Source organism: Ambystoma mexicanum, chromosome 4q, assembly GCF_040938575.1.
Source record: "Ambystoma mexicanum isolate Mex_15411 chromosome 4q, UKY_AmexF1_1, whole genome shotgun sequence".
In the NCBI taxonomy this organism is placed as follows: domain Eukaryota; kingdom Metazoa; phylum Chordata; class Amphibia; order Caudata; family Ambystomatidae; genus Ambystoma; species Ambystoma mexicanum.
The window spans coordinates 1,062,457,315-1,062,485,279 of NC_090928.1; the positions used below are offsets into that span (position 1 = coordinate 1,062,457,315).

At 48.7% G+C, this 27,965-nt stretch overlaps 1 protein-coding gene across 2 annotated transcripts in view; it reads left to right on the forward strand.

Annotated features, from left to right (window-relative positions):
• BROX (BRO1 domain and CAAX motif containing) overlaps window positions 1–27,965 on the forward strand; it is a 904,523-nt gene that overhangs the window by 501,228 nt on the left and 375,330 nt on the right. The window lies entirely within an intron of this gene.

The following is a 27,965-nucleotide window of genomic DNA, read 5'->3' on the forward strand; positions in this document are numbered from 1 at the left end:
AATATTCTTCTCAATGGTTGTTGAATTGGTCCTTAACCGTATTCACACAATCTTTGCTTATGTGCTTTGCCTTTTCTGTATTAAAATATTTGTTTTTTTGTACTTTGACTTGTCTGCATTCAACAAATATGTGTTTTCTTTATCAGCAACTTAGCATGATTCATTTACTTGCTGATGTGTGTTTCAGAGCACCCTGTGGTCCCCAGCTGCTTTAGGCAGACTCACTGGTTCTTGTTTGCATCTCCAATGCGGCTCGCGTCTTTGTGGGATGGCTCCTCATCCGTTCTCCAGCTTCGATTGTGCGAACGTCCCTCCAGCGGTCCGTGTGGCTCTACGGTTACAGGTTGACTTGTCGCTCTGTTCCAGATAGGAGAATGCTGCTTCCGCGAACAGCCCGACCCACAGGAGCTTCTGCTTGACTCGCAATGTCTCTGTGGCCTTCTGTACTACCTTGCGTTGTCTTTCCCCTGGTGCCGGCAGCCTTCTCAGTTCCTGTGTGCTTCACGTCGGTGAGCCTCCAGCTGGGACCTGAAGTCCACTGCCGACACTCCCTCCTCTAGCAGTGCGGCTTTCAAGGTCCTGCTTATTTTAGGTTTAGAAAACAACTAGTCTACGCGTTGCTCTTTGAGTTCCTGGCAATTTGCATAAACTCCCTTGTCCTCCTCCTTGTATCAGTACCAGAGGGATTATGGGACATGGAGTCCATAGATGTCTTTGGATTTGTTACTCTCAAATAATTTCTTTCAGAAGTTCCACAAAAAGGCCCATCGTCAAAAGGTGTTATATGTGTGTAGCAAAGATCTGGGTCATAAGTGGGGGTCTGATCATCTTTATGTAAGAAAAAGGTTTATTGACTTTCTCTACCAGGGGGATTTACTAATTGGCAATAGGCTATGACGGTCTCTGGTGTCAGGTTCTCCCTCATGGAAAGGGGCAGGGAAATACTGCATCTTCTCCAATGAAGTCACTGTATCTCCCGATAGCTGTCTTCTCCCATGTGATGCTCCCTCATATATCCACCCCCCAGGGTCAGGATCAGGAAACGTCTGCCGTTCCATGGCCACATGGGAGGAGGTCACCACCAGGGAAATAGTGATGACTCCATTGGATTCACCACATACCTCAGTTTCCCAGATTTTCTGTGGCTTTTACTGTTCCAATAGGTCTTTTCCTCTTTCTCACTCTTTGGATATCCCCTTTTAGGATATAATCTTCAGGTTCGACCCTTTTCAGTGAGTCATAAGTTTTGGGTTTTCAAGTAGTCCCCTTTTCTATGTGGTGTTAGCCTTTATTTTTCACAAGCCCGGGTAAACCTTACAAGTTTCTTCTCGGCAGGTAGGACTTGGTTTGAAATGTATTTCAATTGTTAAAAGGTTCGCTTTGACTCACCCCTTCATGTCTGTTCCATTCCCTGGATGGGATACATTTTAGCAGTCCCAGGTGGACCTGTGAATTAAAATTCAAGTAACTGATTTGTATTCTCTATCCACCGTCTCTGCCTTTGGCTGTCTGGCCAATCTTGGCTTTTGCTTTCGGTGTGTGTCTTCTTCAGGAAGACTACGTCTTGCACACAAACCCTCCTGGGACTTTCTCTCATCTTCACCCCTTCCCCTTCTAGGGCATAGGTTCTTTGTTCACCACCTTTCACTGATTCCTTTATCTGCGGGTTTCTAATAATCCCTTTTTCTGTTTGGGATTCTTAAAGCCCTTCATTCGAGTTTATTTTTTTTAATTTGTTAGGACCCCGTTGACCGAGAGCTACTTGAATGAGTCTCTTGCGTAGCATCTGCTCTCACATATGCAGAGAATATTTTGGACATTGGCGCTAAGGAGATGTTGCAACGTTCTTCAACTGGGAGTCCTTGTCCCTTAAGGGGGAGTCACTCCCAGTGAGATCTTGCTTGCCCAACTCCCTAGAGAGGGTTTTGCTTAACTAGCTCATCACCCTAGTTTCATAGGATTGCTGCCCCACCCACCCCCTGGGGAGAAGAGATGGATTCCCTTGATTCTGTTAAGGATTTTAATCAGGCGACGCACACCTTAGTCTCAGCCTAGTATGCAGCGCACAACTGAAATGCTTTTTTAAAAATGTTTATATTAGATTCAATATTGGGATGGTACACCACTCATATCACACCCCCTATTCAAATACCCCGGGTCACAATGGACCATGAACCAGGCTGGTTGGTAAAATATAATATTTATTTCTTTATTTGAAAATTCAAAAGAAATCATACACTTTTTAATATGGGGCAGCAATCACCAATGGGGTGATAATAACAATGAGAATGTGAGCAATGCACTGGTTTAACTTACTAGTGGAACAGATACACAGCACAGCAGAATAGGAACACGTTTGGTTTAGGTAAGATAGCACTTAAGTTAGAATTTCCCCCTGCAATGTTCCCTCAACCCACAAATAATCAATTCTGAGTGGATAAACAGAAGCAGCAGGTAATCGGGAATGACAAATAGGAAACAGAATTCAAACCAAATAAGAGAGAAAAACTGATTTTAAACCTCTTGTAATATTATAAAATGACACTCGGAAATGGACAGTTAAATAATGAATGTGTGTGAACCTTGAAGCAAATATAATTCCTCACTAACTTTAGTTTTTTTTCATTTTAAATTGTTTTTATTGCCATTTCTTAGATTGCAGCGCATTCGGTTACATGTTCAACATTTTATGCCATGAGGTTTAGTGTGAGTAAAAGGAGGATGAGATTACATCAAACAGAACAACAAAACAACCATAACTGTCTACTTGTGTGAGGTCTTGTGCACAGCAAGGGTTTTCGTCGGGGGGGGTAAAGGGGCAATAGTGTGTGCGTAACAAAGGGTGAACAGGTGTCTAGGTTTTGTCAAATTTAGCGTTCTCTTTTATTGTTCTGCAGGGTGTGGTTGTTCAGGGGGAGTTTGTCATCTATGGGGTGGAACATATCCCACACTAGTGTTTTCCATGCTTCAAACGTTACACTCGGCCCGTCTTCAGATCTGGAGACTCCCTCCCCCCATATTCTGGATTCCGCTTCCGTCCAGCGGTCAAATTCCTTGTGCCATGTAACATGCTGTGGGCCCCATGGTTGTTTCCATGCCATTGCTATAGTTCTTTTGGCGAACAGGCATGCCATGTCCATGAACTTTGTTATGTGTTTCATCTTGGCTATTCTGGGATAGGTTCCCAGGAGGCATTCCCTAGGGGACCAATCATATCTTGTTACGCCCGCTTTTCTGCAGCTTGTTCAACTTTGGTCCAAAGGTTGTGTGATTTTGTGCATTCCCAAAACATGTGTATCAGTCCAGCCCCCATTGTCCCACACCATGGACATAGTGGTCAGGTTTGCCTATTGAATTTGGCCACCTTGTTCGGGGTTGTGTAGGTTTGGTATAACACATTCAGTTGTATTAGCCTAAATCTGGCATTCCTAGACACCTCCTTGGGGAATGCTAGTGCCCTCTCCCATTCCTTCTCGTTTATATCCACCCCCAAGTCCACCTCCCACATTGACTTTAGTGTATCACTCCGGGGATTGGGTCTATCAGTTAGCTGGCTGTATATTCTAGAGACCACCCTCCATCCATCGCTCAGGTTGTACATTAAGGTTAGCCTAGTGTCTGTTACTGGTTCTTCCGGCCATTCCACCCATTTCATTTTAGCGGCCTGCTTAACCCTCTGATACCACAAGAACTGCCCCCTGGGGAGCCCGACGCCAGATTGCAGGTTGTCGAAGTCTCGAAAGACCCCTTCTTCGTACAGGTCCCCCAGGTGTACACTCCCCATCTCTCTCAATGTCTCACACTGGCAAGATCAGTGCTAACCTTGCACACATCTGCTGCCAGTGGGACCTCCGGAGAGTAGGAGTGTTCTAAACGTAGTAGTGTTTTGGTCCTATGCCAGACCCACCTCCCCAGAGTCACCAGCATGGGCATATTTGCCAGGCACCCGGGCGGGACCCAGATCAGTTCTTTTAGTTGCACAGGGGCTACCAAGTGTTGCAGCAATCCGGTCTCGGACGTAGCGTCATCTGATAGCCAGCATGCGACAAAGCTAAATTGGACAGCCAGATAGTATCGTTCTAAATCTGGAAGCTGTATGCCTCCTGCTCTGTAAGGTAGGGTGAGCGTGTTGAAAGATAGTTTGTGACGTCCCACACCCCAAATGAAGTCTCTGATCACTGTCTCCAATAATTGAAAAAAGGAAGCCCTAATATAGTAGCACACATTTTGGAAGTAGTACAAGAATCTCGGGAGTATGATCATTTTGACTATCGATGCCCTGCCCATCATGGACAATGGTAGTTTTGACCAGAACTTAATAAATTTGCGCAGTCCCTTGACTACGGCCTCAGTATTCTCAGCATGTATCAATTTGGGTGTGTGGCATATATTGACCCCAAGGTATCGAAACAAATGCAGCTGCCATTGGATGCCGACCTTAGGTAGGTCCTCTATACCCTTGTCCCTTAGGCCCGCCAGCGGGAACAGGCAGGATTTTTGCGCACTGAAATGGATCCCAGAGACCCTGGCATAATTATCTAGTACATCAAGCATGACAGGTACATTCAGATGTGGGTCTCTTACATACAGTAAGACATCGTCTGCATAGAGCGAGATTATATGGCTTACGCCGCTTACTTGTATTCCTGCGTCTAAGAACTGCTTTCTGAAGTATATAGCGATTGGCTCCAGGCCCAGTATGTACAGCATGGGAGATAGTGGGCACACTTGTCGTGTGCCTGTACGTATTTCCCAGGTCGCGGACACCACCCTCTCGGATTTCACCCTGGCCAGTGGATCGTTATATAAGACTGTTACCCAAATCAAAAATTATTCACTGAATCCGAACTCCTTCAAGACTGCCAACAGACACTCCAAATATATGGAATTGAAGGCTTTGATTGCGTCCAAGGAGAGCAGTGCTAAAGGTTCCGTCACTGAGAAGGTTCGCTGTTGTGTTGCGGCCTGGCACAAAGCCGTTATGGTCACTATGTACCAGCCCACCCACCACTCTGGATAGTCTCTTGGCTAGTATAGAGGTCAATATCTTGACATCGTAATTGAGCATTGAGAGTGGGCGGTACGAGTCACGTTCATCGAGAGGTTTCCTGGGTTTAGGTATCGGCACCAGTAGTGTTTCCCGCATGCTTGTCAGAAGTGTTCCTAATTCGTATGCCTCTTTGTAGACTTCGTGCAGTAGTGGTGTGAGTGATGGCTCATGTTTAATAGAATTCTGGCGGTAGCCCGCCGCTTCCCGGGGTCTTACTAGGGGCTAGGGATCTTATTGCCTCACTGATACCTTCCGTGGTGATCTCTGATTCTAGGGCTTCGCGGTGAGAAGGGTCTAATGTGTGGAGCCCTATTTCCTCTAGCGTGTTCTGAATTTCCGCTTGAGGCACTGGTGTGTTGTGCGAGTAGAGGTGGATGTAGAATAACCTGAATGTTGATTGCTTGTTGTGTTTGGTGGGTCGTGCCCTCGTTAAGTGCAGCCGTTGGGTGCCGGGGATGTTCCTTCTTGCAGAGCCATGCTAGTAGGTGGCCAGGCTTATCCCCTTCCCTGTGTGCCCTGATGGATCTCGTGGCATAATCAAACTTGGCTAGCCTCTTCCATGCCATTTTGCAATTGTTTCTTATCTGGGACAGTGATTCCCCTTCCTTTGTCGTCGCCAGGGCATTACTCTCTTTCTGTTTTATTTCCTCTTCCCACCGTCCCAGTTCCTCCAGCAGGGTTCTTCTCACACCCCCCGATTTGGTTATGGTCTCCCCACATATCACTACTTTTAAAGCTTCCCATATTGTACTCCAGTGTTCTACGCTGCCCACGTTCTCCTCTATATATCGTTCTAAGCTATCACGGAGATCTTCCCTGAAGGCCTGGTCTATTAGCGCTTCAGCAGGCATTCCCCAGAGCGGTATCGGGGGTCTGGGTCCCTTGATTGTCCATTCCATTAATAGGGGGGGAGTGGTCCGAAATTGACCTGGCCAAATATTGAACAGCCTCTATTTGGGCGAGTTGATTTCTACCTATAAACATATAGTCGATCCTGGTGTACAGGTTATGTGGCGAGGAATAATAAGAGTACCCCCTTTCAGTCAGGTAGAGTTCTCGCCAGACATCTATCAGGTCTAGGTGGGCTAGTGTTTTATTCAATGCTAAGGAGGTCCCTGTTTTGCGAGTTTCTGGCGGGGAGGACCTGTCAAGGTCCAGGTCCCTCACGCATTTGAAATCTCGCCCCTCAGACAAAAAAACTGTCTCGGAGTTGGGAGATCTTGGCGCTCATTTCTTCCAGGTGTGTAGAGATGATGTGATTTGGGAAGTAGGAGTTGACAATGCACACCTCAGTTTGTTAGATATAGCCGCATAGGATTAAATATCTCCCCTCCGGGTCTGCCTCCACCTTTAGCAGCCTAAAAGGGACCTGTGGGCTCACCCACGTGAACACACCTCTCACGTACTTGGAGTATGCGGCACTATACCCTTACCCGCCCCAATATTCTGCCAGTTTGGACGAAGACTCTTTGGACAAGTGGGTTTCTTGGAGCAAGGCTATAGAAACTTTTTTCCTGTTCAGGTAGGATTTAACCCTGTTCTGCCGGAGGTAGGTTCCTAAACCCCTGACGTTCCACATCAGGATTCTAGTTTGTTTGTTATTCAACCCCTGGGTTCTCCGGAGTGGTTTTGTCTTTCCCTTTGGGAAGCCGCAGTTCCCAGAACACCCCGTACTTGGACCCTCGATATCACCTTATCTTGTAAAGATATGTGTAGCTCATGCCACCCCGCACCCTCCTCTTCTGGAGACTTTCTAACTAATAACACAACAACAAAAAGGAATAATATAACTGATAAGGGCAAAAAAGTGCTTGCAGTGGCTGCCAGATTTCCGCAGCGCTCGGGTGCCTCCCGCGCCCTCAAGACCCTTCCGGGCCATTGGGTGCAAGTGTGGTGCAAGCAACAGGCCTGCACCTTCTAGTTTCGGGGGTGGATCTATGAGCCCAGGTTGAATAGCCCTGTGATTTCTCCGCCCAATGTGGCATGTTGTAACATATAAACAGCGGGTTTGAAATACCCATTGATTGACTTACCGCAGTGTCAGTGAGTCCAAACATTTAGGTGCCCTCCCCACCCTCCCCCTGTCTAGCCCTATTCAAGTGATCGGATCTTCCCCTCCGGCTAAGTTGTTGTTCTAGCCACATGTGGGCTGCCGCTGGAGTCTCCAATAACACTGCCTTCCCTTTGTAAAGCACCTTCAGGCGAGATGGTTACATTAGCATATATTTCAGATTGAGTTGCCTTAGCCTTGCTTTTATTGGCACAAAGGAGTTCCTGGCACGTTGTACAGTGTGGGTGTAGTCCGGGTAGATGGCGATCTTAGATGCATCTCTTATAATTTCTCCCCCTTCCCTCGAGTGCCTGAGTATGATCTCTCTGTCCTAAAAGTTCAAGATTTTTGCGATCATAGGTCGTGGGTGTGAGCCTGGCCTTTTTTGAAGCGACCTGTGGGCCCTTTCCACCGCAAAGCCCTGGGACAGGCGGCCAACGCCAATTTCCTGTTGTAGCAGCGATTCCACAAATCCAGGCGGGTTCGAGCCCTCCAGTCCCTCTGGTATCCCCAAGAGGCGGATGTTGTTGCGAAGGGCACGCCCTTCTGCGTCCTGCGACCTAGCTTCTAGTGTCGCAACCTTCCTCTCTAGTTCTTGGACTTTGTGGCTTTTAGTTCAGCCGTGGATTCTGCTTTTTCTTGCAGACCTGTTTCCGCTGTGGTTACCCTTTCAGCCAAATTACGTGCATCTTGTCTCATCAGAGACATGTCAGACTTGACCTCATCTATTTTCATATCTATGAATGTTCTGTGCGCCGCTATGGCCTGTTACACCTGACCATCCTTGGAGCTTTCGTCGGGGTCTGTTGCTCAGCACTCAGGTTTGTGTCAGCCTGTGTCAGGGTGCGTGCCTTAGGTGCAGTGAAAGAATCCATTATTGTTAATTTAGTTTTGTTCTTACTGGGAGACATGGCCGAGTAGCTTCTTTGAGGGTTAGTCGCCAATATCAGGTGGGCCCGCGGGGGCGTGATTCAGTGGGTCTGTGGCGAGTAGCTGTCACCTTCACCCAGCAGGGACCAGCTATAAGGAGTGCAAGTGTTGGTGCGTAGGTACTCGGATCTGGCCTTATGCGTCCATCGTTGCAGATACTATGTGAAGGTGCCCAGTTTGATTCAGGCCAATATGCGAGCACAGGTCGCCGTGTGGGCGATGCGGTCAGTGGCCTGCGGTGGTGTTGCTCTGTTATTGTGGGTTCGGGGGTCAGGCGCCACTGTTAAGGCAGGTTAGCTTGGTCAAGTGCTTTTTGTTTTTCAAACCGCGGTCCCAGATCTGACACGTCTCCCTTGTGGATCTATGTTTGCCTGTATGGCCTCTCCGGAGTACGGGCCTCATCTTTTGTCCTTGTGGCCTTATGGTTACCCGGTGCAACTGTGTCCGCCAGCTACGCGTGGCCTCTGTGGTCTGTGCTTACTCCCTCGTCTGCGGCGGCACTTCCCCAATGGGGGGACCCCAGTATAGTGAAGTGGTCAAGGCCTGGGGGGTCGTGCGCAGTACTGATTGTATTGGGTGCGGGGGCTGTATGCGTCCCATGGTATTGATTTGGGCGGCAACAGATTGGGTCCCTCAATCTGGCGCGTGTGGGCAGGCTTACCTCACTGTGTCCCAGTGTGGTTGCCATCACTGGTGGATATCCGGAGTTCCCGCCTAGCGAAGCGCTGCTGCAGGGCTCCAGGCAGGCACCCTCCACTAGGGTTCACCCGTCCTCCGGCGCACCTCACGGCCCGGCGCGGCTGCCCACCAGCGCCAACGTCCAGCTGGAGGGGCTGTCCGTGGTATGCACAAGGCCTCAATGAAGTGAAGATCCCCAGCGTTATTATTGACACAATATTGTCTGGGTTGTAGTTTGAACAGAGACTCGGCGCTTGTTGTGGCAATTGTACAGCGTATCCATGCGTTGGTGGGTCTCCAGCCGTCCGCATGATGCAGCCTGGTCTCCTCGAGTGCAGTTCAGTTCGGATTTCACGTGTTCCCGCAGTGACGGTGTAATGCAGGTTGCCTTCCGTGTGCCTTCTCTCTTCTTGGGTTGGATGCAGGGGAGTCCATGTTTTAGGGGACACACCGCAGCCGCCCGACGGTCATGTTGTGCGAGGAGGTCAAGTTCAGCCCTCAGGAAGTTCTTGGGCTGCGCGCCACACTTGCTCGGGAGCACGGTTCGTAGCATGACCGTTGTCCAGGGTGTGCGTGTCTCAACCCCCGAGCCTTCCAATGAGAGCCTTCCGTGTGAATCTGCAGTGCACATATCTTTTTGGAGGGGGACGGCACTCTGCAGGCACCGGGGAGCTCGGGGTGTGATGACGCCTGGGTCTCGTTCCTCGTCGGAGGTCCTTCAGGAAGGAGGTGTGCCGGTATCAGCAAGTGAGGCAGCCTCGAGTTTCGGTGAGATGCCCCCTCTCATCGGGCTGCCCACTCCGGAATCATCCGGTACTAGTGATAGGTGCCATTTTGTGTGCCGAGGGGGAGCAGTTTTCAGGCACTTGTTTAGATGGGTTAGCGGCTCCGATTCTTTTCAGGATTAATCTCTGGGGAGAGAGGATGTGTTCGCCTTCCCTCTGCTGCGGTTGTTAACTCTTTCCTCTGCTTTAATCCGCTGTTGAAGGATCTTTATCAGGATCACGGGCGGGAGCTCCGCAAAGCAGCGTCTTCACGCCATGCGCTCAGGCCACGCCTCCCCCCCATAATTCCTCACTAAAGCAACAATGCAAAGCCACTAACAATCACAAAGAATGGATTACCAAAAGCATACAGTTCACAAATGAGTGACAGGGTTTAAAACATGTTGCAGCAAATGACACGTTGGAAACTTTCCAAACTTTGCAATTCCCGCCTGAAATTACCCAAACGGTTTTGAATTAAAACGGGTGAAATACACTAATTTGAATTGGTGGATAGCTATAGATCACAGGTACAATATGGAAGTGAAATGAAGTCTCTAGTTGGTAAATTGAAGGAGTTATGCAAGATCTAGAAAAGTGCGTTTTGAATAAAATGGAGCGGTGAAAAAGGAAAGGAAATCCATTTTGACAAGAACAGTTTTTATTCAGGCTAGCCACCAAGGGGGGACATAGTAAGCTCCAGGGTTGATTTGCGAGTTCAACCCTCTCACCCCAGTGCCCAACCCTAGCGGAACCAGTCCGATCACTCGAAATAGGATTAATGGCTTAGGATTTACACAAGACAAAATTACTAAAGTGATGGCGCAAGCGTTAGAAATCAATAGCAGGATTGCAAGAATGATTGTGACAATTTGAACAAGGTATCAGAATAAGGATAGGGTGACTTAGAGAGTGGGATAAGGACAAAGACAAGATAGGCTATGGGTTTAGATGGGGTGGCAATTGATACTCACAGTCCACTTTTTCGTTTTTGGATTTGGACAGTCAACAGTTCTGGTTACTACACGGCAGGGCGCCTGGCAAACAGCTGGGTAGTTCGGGTAGCACTTCTGGACTGGCAATTCTGGTCACTGGATACTACAGGTCAGCTGGATGGCACAGGTACCACTGGATGCAGTTAGTGTGATCAGGATGCTTCCCAAAAACACCACAGCTTTACCCTTTGGTTATTTGGGGATTTTAGCGGGTTTTCAGAATTTAGGCCTTACTGGAGCAGGATCAGCAATGCTTGGGTTTTGCAGTGGGCCATGGAGTAGGGTCAGCAATGTTTTGGGCCTTACAGTTTGGATCTGGAGTCTGGATGGATGGAACAGGACGCCGGCGCAGGAAAATCAGGAAGAGTGTCTGTCTCTCCAGAGTCTTGTCAGGGACCCTTTATTTATAGTGCATAATGACATCATCAAAGTATAGGCTGGGCAGGGCTAACTAAGCACGCCCCTAAACTACTTGGATTGGGCAGTGGTGGTAGTCTCCACCTTGCTCTCAATGTCCTGAAACTCCCACATTTAGTTTACTTAAAATCCGATTTTGCCAAAAACATACATTTATACAATTGCAATCTCTTAGCAAATTATATACACAGGTTACATATTATGTGTAGCACATACCAGTCCAATCCTCCAGTACGTGGGATTTTGTTTCACCCTTCTGATATATTTTGGTAATTTTGAGCATGAAAGATTTCCATAACTTTATACACAAATTCAAATTATGCCAAGGGATGTATGTACACAATTTTATGTTTTCAATATTGATACTTTTTTCGATTTATCCTCAATACTTGGCCCTTTCTGTCCCCAAGGTGTCAGTGAGTTCTACCATGTCTCAAAAGAAAGCACAAAAAAATCACTTTTAAACTGCACCATTTTTACAATTTTTCAGTCTTGCTGCAGAGATAAAAGTCGTTAAAGTTTATTCCTGAAACAGTCTTTGGAAACAAATGCAGTCCATTGTCACCATATCATTTTTTTCCTTCCTTCAATTGCAACCAACTGTCATTTCCTTCCAAGCAAGGTGGAGGTTCCTCATCTTGATTGGCGGTTTTATTGCCCTTTCACACTTCCAACTTCCTTGCCCTGGGAGCTTCATTGTCAGGGTCCCAGCAGAGATGAGTCTGTTCAACCCCCTAATTATCAGGGGGTTGTCAGTTTCTGCGGATAGAGAGCCCTCCTTTTGGTGCCACCCCTCCAAGCAGAAAACCTGTTTTTCAACTTGCAACTCTGCCACCATAGTTTTAATCTTTAATTTCTGATCTTAGCTGGTTGCATAAAAGAAACCAAGTTATATAGTCTCGTCATCAACAAACCCCTTCATATTGCTAAAGACTGGCAGGCTTTCATTCACCAGTGTACTGTTCCAAAACACAGGCATTTGTTTTTCTTTAATTTGCAAAAGGCCCATTTTTTTACACGTGGCCTTCCTTCTTAAATTCAACTTTTCATCTCCAGCAGTTTGGCACACTGTCTTGCAGCTATAGTTATTCTCTTGAATGCTGGAGTTGGGCTGCAGCACAGATACTTTGAAGCAGACCTGGCTCAGCTAGTTAGTCTCTCTCTGAACAGCTGAGTTTTGGATACTTTTGCGAAGAAAATGACTGCTTTTCCTGTGTAAATCAAAGTAAAGTTCCTGGCTGTTTTTATTTTTAGAGTTAGTTTGATTGGGCTCGTCAATTGAGAATCATGTTATTCTTTGTAAAATATATCTGTTGTTGCTGACTTGCTTCTATTTCAGAGGGGGGGGGAGTTTGGTTCACATCTAATAATCATTTGCTGGATTCAATACGGTTGGTTGGGACTCCTTTATTTCAACATTTATTCACTAACGGTGGAATGATGGTAGGGGCGAGAGACCTACAGGCGATTAATTGGAACGTTAATGGATTGAACAATCCGAAAAAGAAACTAAAGGCGATGACATATTTAAAGAGTTGAAAAGTGATATTTGTTTTATTCAGGAAACTCATCTTCTTCAGGATGAAATTGAGACCCTAAGGAAGGGTTGGGTTGGGAGGGTTTTATGGCTCCTCGTTTTCCACAAGATCTAGGGGAGTGGCAATCCTTTGCGGAGAAATGTTCCTATAAAAGTGTTGAGAGAGTTGTCTGACCGGGACGGGAGAATGGTGGCTTTACTGGTTAATATTCAGGGATGCATTGTGGCGTTGTGTAATATTTATGCCGCATCTGTGGATGACGGGTCATTTTACAGGAATGCCGCTCAATCTTTACAGGATTTGGGTACGGATAATATAATTCTAGGTGGTGACTTTAATACTGTTATGAACAAGGACTTGGATAGAATTGTATCGTTGAACAGTAAGCAGACTGATCGACATTATTTATCCTTACAGAATCTACTAGAAGAACATGCACTAAAGGATTTTTGGAGGATGACACACCCGATGTCCAGGGAATATCGTTTTTATTCGGGCGCACATTCTGTTTATTCTAGACTTGATATGTTACTGACAGCAGGGAAGATGACAGAGAATCACAGTATGAGTGAAATAGGCAACATTCTGATTACCTATCATGCGCATGTGAAAATGGGCATTAAGTTGGTCAGTGACGAACAAAAACAACATACTTGGAGGATGAACAGTTCCTTCTTGCACATGGACAAGGAAGTGGAGAAATTGAAGACTGAAATTGAGTTATCCGTGTCAGAGAACCATAGGGGTGATCTAGAGCCGGAAATAGTTTGGGAAGCTTTCAAATGTACAGTGCAGGGTAATTTGATTAATCTGACGTGTGGATTGAATAGGAAATATGCTGACAGACAGAGGGAACTTGAAATGAGGATCAGTGATTTATCTAAGATGGTAATGGCTGGCCCACATGATGGCAATGGTGCTATTGAATTGCTGAAACTGAAGAGGGAGCTTAACAATATAATTGAAGAGAGGACGGAACAGAAATACAGTAATCAGAAATGTGAGTACTTTAAGAAAGGAGAGAAATGTGATAGATGGCTGGCCTATAGGCTAAAGAAGAGGGAATCGGAGCGCTCAATTACATCCATCCGAGATAAGGATGGACGGATCACCTTTCATCCGAAGGAGATTAACAACATCTTTCGGGACTATTATGTGAATTTGTACAAGAGTGAGATTGATGCGCCAGTCAGGAGTGGTGACTTTCTTGAGAAGGCGAAACTTACTAAATTTACAGATCATGACTCGCAGTTACTAGAGAAAGATTTGACATTGGATGAGATTAAAGGGGCTATCAACAGATTAAATGTTGGGAAGTCACCTGGTCCTGACGGCTTCCCGGTGGAGTTCTACAAACTATTACCAGATTCAGCCCTGGAATTACTAAAGGATATGTATGTGGGCTCTTTGACTAATGGCAGACTGCCGACCTCGACTAGACATGCTATGATATCTGTCTTTCCAAAGATGGGGAAAGATGACATGCTTCCCAGGAGTTATAGGCCAATTAGTCTCATTAACACAGACAATAACATTCTGGCAAAAGTCTTGGCCATTAGATTAGAGAATCTTCTCCTGAACGTGATCAATGAGAATCAATCGGGATTTGTGAAAGGAAGGAAGACATCCAGCAATATCAGACGGCTATTCCATACAATTGCGAAAGCGACTGATCGATCAGCAAAAGCAACTGTTTTTTCGTTGGATGCGGAGAAAGCTTTTGATCAAGTGGAATGGGACTTTCTCTTTTTAGTCCTTGAAAAATCGGGATTTGGAGTGAATTACAGGTCATGGATTAAACTATTATATTCAGAACCATCAGCTGATGTTGATACCAATGGGAGACGATCTGAACCTTTTAGACTGGAAAGAGGGACAAGACAAGGATGTCCACTTTCACCGTTGTTGTTTGTTCTAGCAATTGAACCTCTGACGGCTGTCATTAGAAATGAACTTAATATACATGGGGTGTCATGCTGGGTATTGCAGCAAAAATTGTGGCTGTTTGCTGACGTTCTTTTGTTTCTGCGGGACTTGGATCAATCATTGCCAACTTTAATGGAAGTTCTAACATTATTTCACACTTTTTCTGGTTATAGAGTGAATTGGACCAAATCGGAAGTGATGCCGCTGGCTCCTAATTGTAGTAAAAAATATGTGACTGACCTGGGGTTTAGGTGGTGCCCGGATAAGATGTTGTATCTGGGGATTTGGATCACCCAGAAGATTTGTTATTTGGTGAGAGTGAACATGGGTGTGATTAATTTGACTTTTAAAGATGATTTGGAGCGTTGGAGCCTATTGAATCTTTCACTTTGGGGGAAGGTTAATGCTTTAAAGATGGTGTCTACCCCTAAGATCAATTATATCTTGGGTATGATCCCACTAAATATTGAAGCTTCTTACTGGAAGGAATTGGATAGGCTTATACAAGGGTTTTTATGGGACAAGAAACCACAAGATTAAGTTTATGGAAACTACAATTACCATTGGACAAAGGTGGACTAGGAGTACCAAACTTTAGGGCCTATCATCCAGCCTTTAATTGTGATTTCATAGTCTTGGCGCGGAATCCTGATGAATGGGCTATGGTGGAGGCAAGTTGTAATGGTCCTTTGTCTCCAAGGGCGCTGTTGACCACAGAATCGAGAACGAGAGGTGTGAAAGATCCACTGACTGCCTGCCTGAGAAACTCCTGGAAGAAAAGACTGGCTTGTTGGGTATGAATGCATACAAGCATCCTGGTGCGTCTTTATGGATGAATCCGTCTATAAAGTTGGATGGCAAAGTGTTATTCTGGCCTGAATGGTTTTTGGGTGGCGTCAGCTGGATTGATGACCTTTTTGAAGAGGAGAAGTGGAAGAGTGCTAGAGACTTACAACAAGAATTTCATATTGAAAATTTCTGATTTTCAGATAACAGGAAATTAAAGATTGCTGTTGGTGAGATTGATTTTTGGGCTAGACTGAATCTGGATTTTTCTTAAGAGAAAATCTTCGTCAGATGAAGGTGGCTTAGCTAGCCGGGTATTGTTCTAACTTGATGGTCGTGAAGATTATAAGAACCTTCGTCCCCAAGTACCACACAACGAGATAGTAAAAAACTCCTTGTGCAATCCTTGAGGCCACAGGTGTTGAGTTTCAAAGAACAGGAACCAGGAACGCCGGAGACTCCCCTGACCACTGTAAGGCAAGCAAGGGTTAAGAATCAGGAAATGACAATGCAGTGTTTATTTTAGTATCAAGAGAGAAGACGTAACCAGGCTTACCTAGGTGGAAGACAGGTGAAAACCAAAACCCCAATAAGGGTCAAAAGGGGCAGGGACAAGAAGTTATCCGGCGGCAGCAAGAGGCGTAAGGGTCCTGTAGCACTCTGGATGGAACACTGTAAGTACCAGTAAGCACCTGAAGGGTTGGGGTGCCGAGCAAGGTTTCATAATGAAGTGATCCGTAAGCAGTCCGAGGAGCAATCCGAAGTCAAAATCCAGGAAGTAGAACCAAGTCCAAGGGAAGTCCAGAGCAAAGGCCAGTAAGCAGGCAGAGGTCGATAATCCAGGAAATCAGTGCAAGTTAGTCCCTGATCCAAGGAAGAAACGTCCGTGAGCTTTCCGTAGTCATAAAAACCAAGGGTGAGTTCCATGAAACGCCAGACAGTCCTCGAAATGAAGTAGCTGTGAAGCGCCGTATCAGCGTACCCTCGCTGGTTTTAAACACAGCGATGTATCATGTGACCAGCATCAAGTGACGAGACTCTCTTGCCGTTTCCGTGTCACGTGTTCAGCGTGAGTCGCATGTGATCGTCTTTTCCCGGTCACGCGACGAGGAAACCAGCCGAGACGGCAGCTCCGAAGAAGCGGGGGGGGTGAGTGGGTTCTGGTTGGGTGTGTGACAGACAGACAGGTATACAAACAGATTGTGCATGAATACAATAGCAATGATCTGCTGAGGAATGAATGGAGTCAGAGAATTGGCTCTGACATTACAGTTGAGACTTGGACAAAGATATGTACAAATGTCAAACTTTGTTCTTTGGGTTTGACTGAAAGAACGAGGCAAATTAAGATCCTAAATAGGGTTTATTGGACCCCAGAGAGATTATGGAAGAGAGTTTTGAAGGATGATCCAGAATGTTGGGCGTGTGTTCATGAAAATGGTACGTTTTAACATATGATGTGGGATTGTAGAAAGGTTCGAGGATTTTGGAACGATATTGGTGGAATTTTTGAAAAAGTCCTGAATGATTCATTTGGTTTTGACTTTGAGACATTGATTTTGGGGAATGATTCAATCTTGGATGATCTCACTCAATGTCAAAAGAAATGGTTATTTAGAGGTGCTGCAGTGGGTAAGAAAATCATCCTTAGAAATTGGAAATCTACTGTTACATTAGAGAAAGAAGTTTGGCTAAATTAAATGCATAATTTGGCTGGTATGGAAGAACGTTTATATAGGAAACAAGGCAAAAATTGCTTATTTGTGAAGATTTGGGGGACATTTTTGGCGATGTATTGAATCTGGCTTTGTATATTATATGATGTGGACTGTGGGTTTCTTTGGGGTTTGTTTCTGAGCTGTTATTTTACTTTTTGATATTTATGTATCTTTGTAACTAGCATCTGTAAATTTTATATTTTCATAAATTGATGTTATTGTAAATTGAAAATAAAGTTTAAAAAAAAGATTAAAAAAAATAAAAATAAAAAATTGAGAATCATGCCTGGTTTTTCTGAGGCACAGTGTGACACATAGGGCTTCGTAGGGCTTATTAATCACAGTGGCTTAAGGAAATGAGGAAATTTAGCGTCAAAGCCGCATTTATTAAAGGTGAAAAAGGGTTTCTTTTCAATGGAGATTTTGGCTTTTGCAGCCAACACTGCTTTTTCCACTTTCTTCCTTTTATTTATTTATGTTAGAACACACTGGCGATCTCCTTCAATGTGCCCCCTTTGTTCCATCCTGCCCGATGTGTGCTTGGCAGGATGGCGCAGCCATTTTTGGTTGTTGCAAAGTGCAGTTTGGAGCCATGGCGCCACCAGGAGCCAGCGCAACCATTTTGTGGTTTCTGCGCAACTGCAGCTTTGTGATGTGGGGAAATGCTGTTGAGTCGGTCAATATATCCCACAATTCGTCACAGCTGCAAAACAGAACTAAACGCAAACAAGGCAGTGATCTGATTAACTCCAAAGCTTTGGTTGGGTTTGTAAACACATGACATTTATTGTCCATCATGCTTTGTTTCGCAAGTTACATCATAGTATATAATATGTGTTGTGTTTACGTCAAAGTTGCTTCGCCTTGAAACTTCCTTTGCTATTACTGCTCTTCAGACATAAAATCAGGATAACTTGGCAATCTTGTAGTGTAGCTCTCCCTTGTATCGCACAGTTCATATTTCTAGTGAAGATAGGTTGGGCTGCCTTCTGGGGCTGAATGGGCTTTAGGTATGCTATGAGTACTGTTGATTAAGAAATAGTGTGATAGAGGTGGATGATCAAGAAGATCTATCAGGAATTTCTCCAGGAGCTGTTCCATGTTTTCAGTTGGCACCGTCTCAAGAAGGCCCTCCACTCTGATGTCAATGCTCCTAGAGCATCCTTAAAGATCTTCATTCTTCTGCTGTGCTGTTTTCAGCTCATGCCTGATTGAATATGGTGTATTTTGTCTTCAGCATTGTTCATCCTCTGTTATACCTCTGTAAGGCATGCCCACCTTCTCACTTTGGGATTGTGAGATCATTAACCTTCATGTTAGTCAGTTCATCAACTCAGCTTCATCAATATAGTTCTGTTATGACATTATTTCAGAAAGGTTCACATTTCGGGCATCTCCTCCTCCTCACCATACTGTTGGCCAGCCACCATATGTGAGAGTTTCGTGGCACTTTGCTGCCCAGATTTGACAAGCTTGTATTGCTTCTTATTGTTCCCCATTCTGCTGGCGTTACAGGTTAACTGGGCAGTTGTTATTCGTTCGGATGCAGGAAGCTAGGAGGAGATGTGTTTTGCAACAACAAATGGAGGAAAACTAGGTTACTTTAACATACCTTCCCAGGAAGGGCTGGCAGAATATGAGAGGGCTTTCAGGGCTGGGTTCAAGTTCCATAAAAACTTCCACATGATATACAGTTGGTTACCTCCAAAGGTTCAGCACTCCCGTATATTGTAGCAGAAAATATTTAATAAAGAATAAAGCAGGAGGGTAGCACATGGACAGGGACAACTGTCTGCATGGATGTGATTACCTTGCCTTTGTTTTGAGACCGAAACTGTATTTCCATGGAGCGGTCTTTTCCCCGAAGAATAAGGCTATCCATGGTCAAGCCAAAGCAGCATCAGCACCACAGTTTGCTAGACGTGACAGGGCACTATAATATGCTAGGCTCTCCTGTCGCTGTTCATGCTTGGCACTGGCAGATTCAGACGCAGCAAGCTCACCAAGCATAGGTTTAGGCGCGAGCGCTGCCAAAGTACCATATTCCCATCCAGAGAAGTCTCTGCTTTGGGGTTCAGAAATGGTGCATTGCTGTGAATAGAGCTACAACCGTCTAATGTACAGGGGACAGACCACATCAGGATCCTTTGCAATCTTGTTCATGAACAGCACCTTTTTACCCCATCTGGGCACAGATATCAGTCACCTTCTGACCCAGCGTGGATGAGATGAGAGGGCAGAGGGTTGATCCGAAAATGGAGCCAGCACCGGTACACCCTCGCTAGAGGAAATGAGTGCCATTTGACTATGGTCACAGGCATTCCAAGGTGCACCCCGCAGCACTGAACATGGAAATCGTCTGATCATGGTATGCAGCAGATCATGGAGATCCATTGACGGTGGTGGCAGGTTACATTCAGAGCCTTGTACCAGATCATTTCGGGAGGGTATTAAAGAGTGCATAGAGGGCTTCATCGTTTGAGTGTACCCATTATATGAGCCGATAACTGGTTCCCACCTTTTTGGATATATTGGGCCTCATTACGAGTCTGGCGGTAACCGAGCCAGAACAACTGGCAGGTTACCGCCGGACACGTATTACCATTCCGCCTCCGTGATTCCCGGAAACACTGGGGCATTATGACCCCGGTGACCCGGGAATTCCGGAGCCGGAATTGTGTAAGTCCCCATTCCCATGGAGCCCCATAGGACTCCATGGGGATGGGGACAATGGAAACACTGGTTCTGTCTATGACAGAGCCGGTGTTTCCATGTCCACCTGCAGGCAGGTGGTGTTAAACCCGCCCGGTCAGACCTGGCGGGAGTGACACCTCCCACCTGCAGGACTCTTAATCAGCCGGTCTGGAAAGAACGGTGGCGTCGGGTTTACCACCACCGTTCATTCCGGACTGGCAGGGTTGTAATGAGGCCCATTGTCTTTTATTATTTTGTGCTTGTATGCTGTTGGAAATGTTTGCATCTGTTGTGGGTGTAATATTCTGTGCCTCACTCCTTCTCTCTCACACACCCATGCATTCATCCATACGTAGATACTTGCCCTGCCCCTCCTGTGTCTAAGGGGGGGGGTGATGGCAAATGTGCATCACCCGCACCCCTAACGCCCTACCCTCCTCGTCTGACTAAAGGCGATTTGGTGCTGATGCCAGCACATATGCATAATGGTGACTTGGGCTTCCAGGGGGATGAGTCTCATCAGTTAAGCCAAATGATGCATCCATTTGAGGCCACTTGATGGATTTAGGGCTCATTCGCTCCTTCTGCTCTACACAATGATCTATCTTCAGACTTAAAGGAATACTGTGCTCAAAAATGTTATTGGCTAAAAAGATGGCCCATACTCAAAAATATATATAAAAAATATTTTTAAACAAAGTCCCTATCTAAAGTTTTGAGCAAATGAAGCTCAAACTCAAAAATTTGAAGCACTAAGAGGCATCCATTTTGTGAAGTGGATGAGCCTCCTCTGCTGCCCTTTTGGCACTAATGAAGCAAAAGCCAGCTAGCTGTAATAAACAAAAGCTACTACTGTGTGGCTTTTGCTTCATTGGTGCCGGTGGCCAGAGAATGCAGGCAGGAAAGCTGCATCTAGATAAGTGCTTATTTCTTTTTTTAAATGAGCACTGCAAATATAAAAGCTGTGGTTTTCTTTCTAAGTTTTCCGGGCTGGAGGAGTCCAGCAAACTGAGAAAGAAAACTGCAGCTTTCAAAACGCTGTGTTTATGTTTGCGGTGGCTTCAGCTTGGAGTTCCATGGGCTCCAAGCTGAAGCCACCGCAAACATAAATACAACGTTGTTGTATTTAAAAACGCTGCAGTTTTCTTTTTAAGTTTCTCGCGCTCCTCCCAGTCGGAGGAGCCTGAGAAACTTAGAAAGAAAACCGCAGCGTTTTTAAATACAACCGCATTGTATTTCTGCCTGCAGCAGCTTTAACTTTGAGTCTTTTGGGAGCCCAGGAGACTCAAAGTGAAAGCCGCTGCAGGTGGAAACACAACGCAGTTGTGTTTTGAAATGCCACAGTGTTTCTTCCTGCAGCGGCTTTCACTTTGAGTCTCCTGGGCTCCCCCAAACCTGAGGGAGCCCAGGAGACTCCAAATGAAAGCCGCCGCAGTGAGAAATAAAATGTTGTTGTATTTGTAAATGCTGTGGTATTTACAAATACAAGAACGTTGTTATTCTGACTGCAGCGGCTTTCGCTTGGAGTCTCTTGGGCTCCCCCGAGTTGGGGGAGCCCAAGGGACTCCACGCGAAAGCTGCCACAGTCAGAAATACAATGTTCTTGTATTTATGATTTCCGTGGTTTTCCAACCACAGCAATCACAAATACAACAATGTTGTATTTGTAATTGCTGCGCTTTTGCTTTTTGCCTTCATTTTACGTTTTCTGTGCTTCCCTGGGCTTGGGGAGCACCGAAAACGTAAAAGGAAAGTGAAGGCACCCTCCTCAGCTCATGTTGAGCTCTGCTCTGGCTGCAGTAAGCAACAGCTCCCAGTAGGGGGCTTTTGCTGCTTGTTTAGTGCCGCCAGGGCAGAGCTGAGGAGGCTGCCTGAAATGGCAAAATGGATGCTCCCGTGTAAACGCTTTGAGCCTCGTTTGCTCAAAAGTTTACATAGGAACTTATATTAAAAATATGTTTAATGTATGTTTTGGATTATTGCCCATTTTTTAAGGCAATAAGATTTTTGAGCGCACTATTCCTTTAACTTCCACAAAACAAATATATACACTCCCTGCTCCTCGCTCTCCTGTTTTTCTGCCCAGGAAATATTTTTGTTGTTTTTAAGGGCTCCTGGAATGGATATTTAGCTCAGAACTGTGACCACGACTGTTGCGGCCTCCTGAATCTTAATGCATCAGACGCACACCAGAGTAGATGTAAATATCATTCTCCAGCATGGGGTCTGGCATGGATTCACATGCTCATGAATATTCCCCGTCGTCAGGCTGGGAATCCTCGGTAAAGAAAAAACCAGTATCAGTTTCGTTTCTGATCTGTCTTTCGTAGTAACAACCAATCACTGGTCTCTGCGTCATACTGACCACAGCCAATGACTGCCCTCTACCTAAGCACCGCCTCTGGCAGCCATCTTCAGATTTTTACCGCACGTTCATGTGTTGGGATCCTCGTGCTATTGCTCTCGAGCGTTAGTGCTATTTTTTCACGTTTTTTCTCAAAAACTTCGTTTTTTCGGTCAAAAGAGCCTCAAGCTCCACCGACTCACTATCCGATCAACGGGGACCCGTGTCGGATTCGTCTGCGCCCCTCAAGGGTGAAGATTCGTCGAGCTACGCTTTTGGAGGAGTCCAGAAGTTTCTCAGGCCCGGTCATGGCCCAGGAGAAGGGAAGCTCGACGCCCGGAAAGCTGTTCAGGGTCTGCCCTGGATGCCAGCTGCAGAACGTCTTCAAGGAGGACGAACACTCCTTTTGTCTCTACTGCCTACATGAGGACAAGACGCACGTGGAGAAGGACTGTGCGTTTTGCGGCAACATGTCGGAGCGGACCATGAAGGACCGCCATCAACGTCTCGCCAACTGGCTAGAAGGGAAGAGCCCGTCCGGCGAGAAGAAGAAGAAGAAATCTGAGCGGTCTTCTAAGTCCTTTGAGGACGCCCCGGCGACGGGGGTCCAACATAAGGCCAAGCACCGCGAGTCCGCTGGCACCGGGAGCGCCGAACGGTCGGGCTCTACGGGCGCCAGGCAGGGCGCACCCTCCCCGGCACCATCAACCACGAGCCAACGCTCTGGGTCGGGTAAGAGGAAGGCCGAGCACCCGGCGAAGCTCCTGGAGAGGCCCCGGTCGAGCTCGAAGGCCCCATCGGAGGGGGAGCGAGGCGGTGTCCCCCCCCTCAAGGATAAGGCGGTGAGCGCACCTAAGGTGGTGAAGGCCTTAATCCATCCGGCCAACCCCTCTATCGAAACTGTCGCGGCGGCCCTGGCTCAGCCTGTGCAGGCTACACCAGTGGTGGCGACCTCGGGGCTCAGAGTCTCCCTGCCACCTCGGAGGGAGTCATCTTTTGTGCCCATCGATAGGACCCCCGTGAAATCCCCCGTGGGGAAGAAAAAGGGGGGGCAGGGCGTCATCGTAGATTCGGCCTCAACCTCGGAGGAGGAGCTGGTCGAAGTCTTAAGCCACGGCCTCGGCGTGGAAGAAGACCGACCCGTCGGGATGGATCCCGACGCAGGTGACGACGACATCGTCGAGGGTACCGACGGGGCCCCTAATCGCCCGTCGGATTCCCCTCTGCCAGCGCCGCGAGACAACTCGGCGGCCATTTTGTTGGCTATACAGTCCTTATGCTCAGAGATAAGGACGAGACTACCGTTGCCGACGGAACCTCTCCCGTCGGGGGACCCAGAACCGGGACCTTCTGGTGTTCCCCCTACCAAGAAAAGAAGGATCCACCCTCCGCCTCCTTTTCAGCCGTCGCGCCCCTTCCAGCCCTCCTCCCCGTCCACCCGAGGGGATGATACGGGGACTGACACGGCAGCGACGGGTACGGACGACGAGGTATACGACGAGGATGTACCGTCGTCGCCTCCCACCAGGGCTTCTCCGCCCGACGAGATTGGATCGTTCCACTCCATGATCTCCAGGGCATCCGAGCTTTTTCAACTCTGCCCTGAGGAGAAGAAGAAGGAAGGTTTCCTTTATCAGCGGCGCGAGGCCAAGAGGAAGACGGTCCTCTCAGTGCCTCTATTGGACGACATTTGGGATGAGGGCCTCACCCTCCTCAAGAACCCTTCCACGACGCCAGCTAGAAGAGACCGGTACGAGAAGAAGTACCGGGTCCCGGACACGGCCCCCCTGTGCCTCCGGGCGCAGCCTACCCCGGACTCCGTCGTCTCCGCGGCGGCCAGGAAGAAAGCGGGGGGGGGGTGCGGCCTCCACATCGACTTCCCCACCGGACGGTGAGGGAAAGAAATTGGACGCTATGGGACGCAGAGTCATCTCGTCGGCAGCGACGACGATTAAAGCGGCCAACGCCTTGGCTATCGTGGCCCGCTACGACAGGGAGCTCTGGTACAAACTGGCTCCCCTGCTGGACTTCCTGCCGGACGACAAGAGGACAGAGGCCCTGGAGATCCTGCAGGAAGGTGAGGTGGCTTCGGACCACGCCATTACCGTCGCGACGGACATCGCCGACACTGGGTTCCGCCAGTTGGGCAACGGCGTTTGCCTTAGGCGGCGTGGATGGCTCAAGGCTACGGACTTCCGTCAAGACGTTCAGACCAGAGTCCTGGACATGCCCTTCGATGGGGACAACCTGTTTGGCAAAACAGTGGACGATTCCCTTCAGGCCATTAAAGCGGACACTGAGACGGCCCGGGCCCTGGGAGTTCTGCAGCAACGACGGACGCCCTTTCGGAGCAGCGGAGGCAAGGGCGCCTCCAAAGGTTCCGGCGGCGGTTTCTCCACCTACCGTCAAGCGGCCCGCTCGTCGTCTCAGGAGGCCTACAGAGGACGAGGCAAGTCTGGCGGACTCCGCCGTCGTCGCCAAGGAGGTCGAGGCGGCAAAGCCTCGTCCAAGCAGGATTGAACAGACCGTGGGGTCGGGCCCCCACCGAAGCACCCCGGTGGGAGGCCGGCTGGCGAGCTTCGTCAGCGTGTGGGAGTCCATCTCCACCGACCGTTGGGTGCTGGACGCCTTGGCCCGGGGCCACGCGCTCGAGTTTCAAAGAAGGTGTCCACGCGTCCCCCCCGTGGCCAGGAAAGAACTTCACGTCCCTCAACTTCTCCTGGAGGTAAAGGCGATGCTCAGGAAGGGCGCCATCGAACTCGTCCCAAAGAGGCTTCGGGGCTCCGGAGTGTACTCCAGATACTTCCTCGTGAAGAAGAAGACGGGGGGGATGGCGCCCCATCCTGGACCTGCGACGTCTGAACAAGTTCATCAAGGCGCAAAAGTTTCGGATGGTCACCCTCCAGCACGTCCTGGGTCAGCTGGAGGAAGGAGACTTCCTGTCGTCGTTGGATTTGGAGGATGCCTACTTCCATATTCCCATCCTAAAGGGGCACCGAAAATTCCTCAGGTTTGTGGTCCAAGGGCGTCATTACCAGTTCAAAGCCCTCCCCTTCGGTCTACGGTCGGCACCCAGGGTGTTCACCAAGTGCCTCGCGCCGGTGGCGGCGCAGCTGCGCCGCGAGGGGATCCACGTCTACCCCTACCTGGACGACTGGCTCATCCGAGCCAAGACGAGGGAGCTCGCCGTGGTTCACACGGCAAGGACCGTCCAACTTCTCACGGACCTGGGATTCTTCGTGAACTACGCCAAATCCCACCTGGTACCCGCGCAAGACGCTCTGTTTCTGGGAGCGAGGCTCAACACAGTGTCCCTTCTGGCCTCCCCGTCGGAGGAGAGGACCAGGACCATCCTGGGCAAGGTGCAACGGATGTTGGTGGCCGACGCGGCCAAGGTGAGGTCCATCAAGTCCCTCCTCGGAATGATGTCTTCCTGCATCTACCTCATTCCCATGTGCAGGCTCCGGATGCGCCCGTTGCAGGAGTTCCTGGACGCGCGCTGGATCCAAACGACGGGCAGCTTCGAGGAAAGGATCACACTCGACGAGAGTTTCCGACGAGCGATCCGGTGGTGGGACACCCGCGCGCATCTGACGGCGGGCATGGACTTCCAGACCCCAGCCCACCAGGAGACAGTGACCACGGATGCCTCCCTGGAAGGGTGGGGAGCACACACCGAAAATCTACACGCAAGGGGCCTTTGGCTCCCGACGGAGAAATCTTTACATATCAACGTCCTGGAGCTCCGTGCAGTGTTTTGGGCCCTCAGGTCCTTCCTTCCGTCCCTCAAGGGCAAGGTGGTGAGGATCTTCACCGACAACACCACCACCATGTTTTACATCAGAAAACAGGGCGGAACCAGGTCCCCAGCACTGTCCAAGGAGGCGCAGGACCTGTGGCATTGGGCAGTCGCCCAAGGGATGTTTCTGGTGCCGTTTCATCTGGCAGGGATAAAAAACACCATCGCCGACTCACTCAGCAGGGAGCTGCGCTCGTGCCACGAGTGGGAACTACGGCAGGATCTAGTGGATCGCCTCTTCCGACGGTGGGGCACTCCCCAGATCGACCTGTTCGCGACGGCGACGAACTCCAAGTGCCGGAGGTTCGCCAGCAGGTTTCCCCAGGCGAGGAGCATGGGCGATGCTTTCTCGTTCCCCTGGGAGGGCCTGTTCCTCTACGCGTTCCCTCCTTTGCCACTGCTAATCCGGCTCGTCAACCAGCTCAAGAGGTCACGGTGCAGGATGATCCTCGTCGCACCTGCGTGGCCGAGGCAGATATGGTTCCCGGACCTTCTGGATTTGTCAGCGTCCCCGCCAATCAAGCTGCCGGTGGACGCGGATCTGCTCTCCAGGGAAGGAGGCGCCATCCTCCACCAGGACCCGAAATCGCTGAACTTGCAGGCCTGGCTCCTGCAGCGCTAGAGTTTGGAGGATACGACATACCGGCCGACTGCAGAGAGGTTCTTGCAAAGGCCAGGGCGTCCTCGACTCTTAAATGCTACGGACACAAATGGAAGAGGTTCTCTGTCTGGTGCCACGCACAGAAGATTAACCCTCTACGGATTACGGCTCCCCAAGTTCTGCCGTACCTGCTGACGCTGGCCAAAGCTGGACTGGCACACGCGTCCATCAAGATTCATCTGGCTGCGATCTCCCGATACACCAGGACCACGGGACGGACGTCCTTGTGGTCTCATCGTCTGGTGAAAGAGTTCATGAAGGGACTGTTCAGATCTTTCCCGCCGCTGAAGGCTCCGGCCCCGGCGTGGGAGCTCAACGTGGTGCTGACCAAGCTCATGGGACCTCCGTTCGAGCCTCTGCACTCGGCCCCGTTGAAGTTTCTGTCGTGGAAGACAGCGTTTCTTGTGGCCATCACCTCCGCACGACGGGTGGGAGAGATCCAGGCCCTTTCCTGCAAGGCCCCGTACTTGACTTTTCACGACACGAGGGTGGTGCTCAGGACGCACCCCTCCTTCATGCCCAAGGTACCGTCGGACTTCCATCTCAACGAACCCTTGGTGTTGCCTGTATTCTTCCCGTCGCCTTCGTCGCCGGCTGAGAGGACTTTGCACTCGCTGGATGTGGCTATAGCGCTGAAGTTCTACGTGGACCGCACGAAGTGTTTTCGGAAGACGTCACAACTCTTTGTGAACTTTGGACCTGTCAATCAGGGGAAGGCTCTCTCGAAGGCTTCCATTTCCAGATGGCTCTCCGGCTGTATCATGTACTGTCATCGGTTGGCAAACCGACCGCTGCCTGGCCGTCCGAGAGCCCATTCCACCAGAGCGATCGCAGCTACCACGGCGTTCCTTTCTGGTGTGCCCCTGCTGGACATATGCAGGGCTGCTACGTGGAGGTCGACGCACACCTTCACGAAATTCTACTGCGTCGATCGGGATTCCAGGGAGGAGTCCAGGGTCGGCCAAGCAGTGCTGCGCAACCTGTTCGCCTGAGGTGAGCCTGGTGAGGAGGTAAGATGCTTAATGTTGAGTTTGATGTACTGCTTAATGTTGAGCCGTTGCCACCTCCCGTGGTTGTGCATGTGTGTACTGCTATGTATTCTTTATTCATGAGCATGTGAATCCATGCCAGACCCCATGCTGGAGAAGGAACAAGTTACTTACCTGTAACTGTTGTTCTCCAGCATGGGTCTGGCATGGATTCACATGCGAACCCTCCCGCCTACCCCTCTGCGGCTCTTCACTTGGTCATACTGCCACTTCACGTGCTTCCAAATCTGAAGATGGCTGCCAGAGGCGGTGCTTAGGTAGAGGGCAGTCATTAGCTGTGGTCAGTATGACGCAGAGACCAGTGATTGGTTGTTACTACGAAAGACAGATCAGAAACGAAACTGATACTGGTTTTTTCTTTACCGAGGATTCCCAGCCTGACGACGGGGAATATTCATGAGCATGTGAATCCATGCCAGACCCATGCTGGAGAACAACAGTTACAGGTAAGTAACTTGTTCCTTACTGTGGCTAGGGAAAAGCCTGACTGCAACATGAAAGCTTGCAGTTGCTGTCCTTTGTATAAATCTGAAACAATCGCCTCTTTCCCAGGGTCACATAAACAT